General features: G+C 52.3%; 1 long non-coding RNA gene across 1 annotated transcript; it reads left to right on the top strand.

Annotated features, from left to right (window-relative positions):
- Positions 1 to 344: 344 nt before the first annotated feature.
- On the top strand, positions 345 to 5,930 carry LOC144320896 (uncharacterized). Its single transcript, XR_013386518.1, has 3 exons — positions 345 to 1,356; positions 3,114 to 4,358; positions 5,555 to 5,930. It is a non-coding gene; the product is annotated as an uncharacterized LOC144320896 (long non-coding RNA).
- The last annotated feature ends 70 nt before the right edge of the window (positions 5,931 to 6,000 follow it).

Genomic DNA, 6,000 nt, shown 5'->3' with positions numbered 1-6,000 from the left:
CCAGAGCCTGGGGTTTAGTTAGATAAGGACCAGCTGCATGGAGGCAGGAAAATCCCACCCTCAGCTCAGACTCCTGCCATGCACCCCCCTTTCAGATCACCAGCTTCTACTTCTGCTTTCCCGGGCTAAAGTTGGTGATATATTTCAGCCCCACCCCCTTCTGGCCCCCTGCCCCTTGCAGCTCTGCTTTGAGAACAGGCTGACGACTCTCCTCCCTAGACTGTCTTCTCGGTAGCTGCCCTTTTAGCTGGGGACAGTGGCTGGAGATGTCAGGAGGCGCCTCCATTCCCCAGGGCTTGGGAAAATACCCCACACTTGACCTTGACCCCCAGGGTGGAAAGGAATGTTGAGGCCAGAGCTCAAGTAGGATCCGCAATCCTGGCAGGCCGCCTTCCTGTGCCTCTCGGCGAGTGATGGGGAAGGGCCCTGGGTGTCAGGGACCCTCATGGCGGCGTAGGGGGAAAGACAGGGCCCCGGGGCAGGCAAGGGGCAAAATCCCATCGTTGGGGCCCATTCCCCATGCCAGACCCTGGGTTGGCCCTGGAGACCGCCCCCTCCTTCTTGCGACATTAAGTTGTGCAGTGTTTTCAGAGTTTGTCCCCAGATCATATCCTGCCAGCCACTCCCCAGGGAGGCTGGGTGAGGTGCCCAGAGTTGACAGGGCAGTGGGGGTGGGTGACTGCCAAATCTTACTCTTCTCATCTGAAAATGGCCTGGATTAGTAGTTTCCAAGCTGCATTCTGATGAACCCTGTGGTTCCTCCGAGAAGTCTCAGGGGCTTCAAGGCAAGGAGGTGTGTGTGTGTGTGTGTGTGTGTGTGTGTGTGTGTGTGTGTGTGTTTGGCAAGGAGTAAGAGGTAGGCCCCTTCGCAGCTACTACAGCAGCTCCCCCAGTTTCCTGCTTTTGTCCTTGACCTGCCCACGAGGCCCTGGCATTCTGGTCCCTGCATCCCTTCACCTACTTGCCCTACTACCCGGCTTGCCTGGCTTCACCATCGTGACCTTCAGCAATTCCCTCTAACAGAACTTCCTACCTCGGGGATTTTTCTCATGATATCTCCTGCCTGGACCCCTCTTTTCCCCACCTCTTTGCTTATTTCCTGTGTACCCACCACATCTCAGCTCACGTGTCACTTCTTTGGGGGTGTCTTCCCCAGCACTGACCCCCCAAGTCTATATTAGGCCACCTAGCTGCATGCAGCTCTTTTACAGCTCCTTCACTTGTGACTCATTATCAATCAATTTACCTCATTATTTATTCCATGTCTGCCTCCCCTGCTAGACTGGGAGCTCGCTGGGGCAGGAATCAGGTCCATACTGCCACCGCTGTGTCCTCCCACATTGCTTCTGGCATACGGTAGGTATCCAACAAATATTTGTTGAACGCTGGAAAACTGCACAAAGATTTTGCGAATTTTTAAAAAATGTTTGAAAATCATTGGCTTAGCGGCCTCCTCAGGCCCTGTTCGGTTCTGTACTCACATCTGTAAAACTTAGATGCAGTTACTTTCCCCACCAAGATATTTCTGGCCCTCCCATTGAAACCTTACCTGGACCTCTCCTAACTTCTGGGGTGCTCAGCAGGGAGAAGTATGGATAGGAATGAAAAGAAAAATAAAGGAATCCTAAGAAAGGCAGGGTAACAGTTCCTCCTTTGCCACTGGAGAAGCGGGTGGGGTAGGGAGGACAGGTTTATGATGGAGGAAGATGGCAAGGCGCAGTATTGAATCCCAGGGGTTTTGCTTGTCCTGGGACACACCTGTCCCATGTCCATGAAGCTGCCTGGTGGGGAGGGGTGTATAGCACCTCAGGACCCAGTGACCACAGCTCTCAGGCCAGCTGTTTCCTTGCCTTTGAATCGGTGGCTGACCCTGTGCCGTCCCCAGCCTGTTCCAAGCAGCCTGGGAAGCTTCCAAGCATGTCTTTTGCAGGCCAGATGTGTGTCCACTGGCTGTGAATTCTTGCATGGAGAACAGGTGGGTGGTAATTACTCTAGCAGGAGCCGAGCGTGACTGGAAGCTAAGGAGGCAATTCTATTGAGCTGTCAAGAACAGAAACAGTGTTCTTCCCCTGAGCTTGCTTTTATAGGAGGAGAGGGAGACGGAATTCAGGGCTGAAGCAAGAGCCTTGGCTCCTATGGCAGATTCTGGAGAGTCCTGGCAATTCCCATATCCCAACCCCCTCATCTCCCTCCACTCTAAATTGACATGCCATGTGTAGTGAACATCTGTTGTGTGCATATGCCCACCACTCCCTTCCCTTTCTCAGATAAAGGAAACTCAGTTTTCCTTTGGAGGACCCCGCTGCACCAATCCCCAGGCATTCCCTCCTGGGGGGAGCTGTCCGCCATGGAGACTCTCCCACCTCACCTCTCCACCCCCAGAGGGTGAGCGCAGGACCCCAGGTCACACTCTCTTCTGGGGAATTTCAATCCGGGGTGGAGTCACTACTGACCACGGGAAACAGTTGGCTTGGAATCATCCAAGCCAGCCCACCTAGGGGTTCCTGTGACCCAGACTCCCAGTTGCCCTGGCCCCTGGCTTCCCAGGCCTGGTTTTTAAACACCTTCTCCAATTTCCTTCCCCCTCCTTTATGGAAAAGGTGCAGGGTACTTTCTTTCTCTCCACTAAAGTTTGCCCGAGTCAGCTTCCAGAACTTGCAGCCAAAGCTGATGTGTATCTCATACACTTGCAATGGCCATTCTTTCCCGCCCTTCCTCGTCCTCTCATTCCACCTGCAGACTTGTTTTTACTTTCTTTCTTTCCTTTTTTTTTTCTTTAACATTCTATTTATTTATTTGAGAGAGAGAGAGAGAGCAAGAGAGAGCATGAGTAGGGGGAAGAGGAAGAAGCAGGCTCCCTGCTCTGCAGGGATCCAGACCCGAATTGGGATCATGACCTGAGCCAAAGACAGACACCCAACCACTAAGCCACCAGGCACTCCCTCATTTTCACTTTCCACACCCTGAAAACTTTTATGCTCCCAACCCTTATTCTCCTATCCAGGTCTGCTCTCTGGGAAGGGTCTACACCCATCATTTACACTTTGGAGGAGTAGATGCGTTTCCAGCCCTATAACTAAGTGTTAACTGAGTGCCTTTGCGTCTTGTTTCAGGAATGAGAAGTATTCATGAAGAGACGGAAGAGATATCTGGGGGGACAGAGCGGGCCTTCTCCAAAACCCTGAAATGAGCCCTGACCACTTCTCTCCAGCACTCATCCCCTGCATGCACTGGGAATTGCCTCGTCCCAACTGTGGTCTATTCAGCAGCTGATTATATCTGCCCTCCACATATTATCTCCCAATACTTGTTAAGTTTTGTCCTCATGCGGATCACCAGCTTCAAGCTGTTAGATCTTGATTCAATGAAACTGAGCACCTGCAAGGTGCAAGACCCTGAACTATTTGTATCTGGAATACAAACATCATTGGTTGCTGATGTTTGAAGTCTTGTTGGGCAAACACACTCTACCCTACCATGTCTCCTACGTGAACCAAGTGCTACCGAAGAGCTGAACCAATTGCCCCAAGGCCACAAAGGAGGGAGGCCTGCAGAGAGCAGGGGCCTGGCATCTAATCCACCTGGCCTCTCTCTCTTGCTTTGTGTATAGAGTACTTTGGTTGCAAGCAACAACAAAAGCTCTAATTTGTACATTAAAAAAAAAAAAAAGATTTTAGGAGCAAGCAAAATAGAATTAAGAATTAAACAGGTAGGGGGGCACCTGGGTGGCTCAGTGTAATTGAGTGTCTGCTTTCGGCTCAGGTCTTAATCCCGGGGTCCTGGGATGGAGTCCCACATTAGACTCCCTGCAGTCAGCCTGCCTCTGTCTCTGTGTCTCTCATGAATAAATCAATAAAATCTTTAAAAAAAATAATAGAAGTAAACAGGTAGGTATCAAGAAAGTGTCTAGGCAGCGACAGGGCTCAGTCCCAGGAACTCCTTGGAGTATGTCTTTTTTGGAAGCTGCCATTGGATGATCCAGTTCTAAATAAATGTCTCTGCTTCAGAGTCAAATCATCACAGAAAATCTGATTGGCCAGTTTGGGTCATGTGCCCCCTGGCAGGTATTGCAATTGGTGTCCTGTGAGAATGATCTAGAAAGTAGGACAATTCCCTAAAGAAAAAGAGATGCTGTTAGACATGAGTGAGACAAGGGATAGCCTGGCAAACAAATTAACAAAGCCCTCCTTTAGTCACAGACTAGTGAGTGACCTGTCTGCTGATCCACCTGTGACTTGGGCTATTCCCATGGCAACCACAGGCTGAGGGAAAGGCCCTACGAATGAAAACCATTGCATCAAGAGCATGCTTAGTCTCCTCATGTTGCAGGTGGACAGACTGGGGCCCCAAGACGACAGGTGACTTGTCCCTGGTCACAGCCAGAGTTCAGTGCAGCTAGGGCCGACCAAGGGAGCACATAGGCTTCTGCTTCTGGAAGAACTTTTGCACACCAGAAATGGAGTAGGGGTGAGGGAGGGTCCCCATGGAGGCTGCCGGGAGAGATCATAGGAAAGCTGAATATGGATGCTCCATAAATATTTATCCAACTGCCCTGGCCCCACCTGATCCTGGGAGGCAGAATTGGCTCCCCCATCTAGCACCATGCCTCGGGTCCGAACAGAACTGCCAGGATTGAGTTCCTGGATCCTGGACCCCAGTAGGAGAGACCTGTCTGGGGCTGTGTCCAGCTCCTGGCTCGAGTGGGGCTTTGTGGGCTGGCTGTGGAGCTCCCAGAGTTACTCTTCTTCCAGGGCCCCTGGACAATTCACTGCAGACAATGCCAGGCTCAGGCGTCTGTCTCGGCTCTGCCCCTCCCCTGCCAGGCCTAGCCAGGTCCCCGCAGACCCAGACAAGCCCCGTCCCTCTTGGTGTTTACAGTCTGTGAATACTGGTGGCCGTTTCTGCCTCCCTGACAGGGTTGGGCGGCTACCCATTCTGCCTGCCTTATTAAGCAAGTCGACCATGCAGACTTTGCCTCTGTTCAGTTTCTCTCCTCGGGGTCTGTGGCTACAGCTGGGGACCCCCCTGGGGTCTTTACCCTCCACAGGGTTGGCAGGGTGCCTCTGTCGCCCCTCGGCTCTCTCTCCCCCTGTGCCACCGACCCTTGGCATCTTTCTAATCCCCTTTCCCCCAGGAGGCCTCATTCCGGCCTCAGCTGATTTGCCCTGACCTCCCAAGTCCCTTCTTCTGGAGGCCCCAGCCTCCAGCTTGAGAATTCAGGGTGTGGAGAGGGGACGGGCTTTGTTCCCACCCCACTCGGTCCTCTCCTGTCCAGCTGGCATGGGGAGGGCCTTCCCTTTGCTGGCCTTCACATGCTGGGCTGTTTCCGCCTGCTTCCAGCTCATTAGTGCAGGTACAACAGGAGCCAGCCCGGTCTCCCGCCCAACACTGAGCCCACGGCCTGCTAGGGGCCCCTTCCCATGCTCCTGCCACAATGCCCTATGTTTTTCACCCAGTCTTAGAGCGCTTGGCCTGAAGCGTGCAGCCCTCCCCGCCTTGCCCACCCCTGAGGGTCCTCTCTCTCTGACTTACCCAGGCTTGGCTCTCTTTCCAGGGTCTGGAAACAGGGAGGCCTTTCTGCTCAGGGATCCTACAGATCTAGCCCAACCTTCCTAGCTAACACCGAGCCAGCGTGAAAGGCCATGGATGGGTTTTGTTGGGGCGATCTGAGAGGTCATGACAGCTCAGGGCTGGAAGAGACCACCTCAAGCCATGTAGCCCTTCCTCCATCTTCTGGGAAAAAAACATTAAAACCATTCCAGAGTGACAAGAATTTAACCAGCCTTTAAAGACCTCTGTCGTTCCCTTACCTTTACCAAGATCAATGTAATGAGTCACACAAGCATTCCAAAAGAAAAAAAAAAAAAAAAAGGAGAACCCATTGCACGTAGCAAGGGTAAGTTGCTGCAGCAATAAACGTATGCCTATGTGTGGTGAATCATGTTGTAAGATGTCCTTCTCCCCATGAGCTGTGGTTACAGAGTTTGAAAGCCACCGGTC

Source organism: Canis aureus, chromosome 9 (assembly GCF_053574225.1).
Source record: "Canis aureus isolate CA01 chromosome 9, VMU_Caureus_v.1.0, whole genome shotgun sequence".
In the NCBI taxonomy this organism is placed as follows: Eukaryota; Metazoa; Chordata; class Mammalia; order Carnivora; family Canidae; genus Canis; species Canis aureus.
Note: the sequence above shows the minus strand (reverse complement) of the source record. Positions and strands in the feature narration are given on the sequence as shown.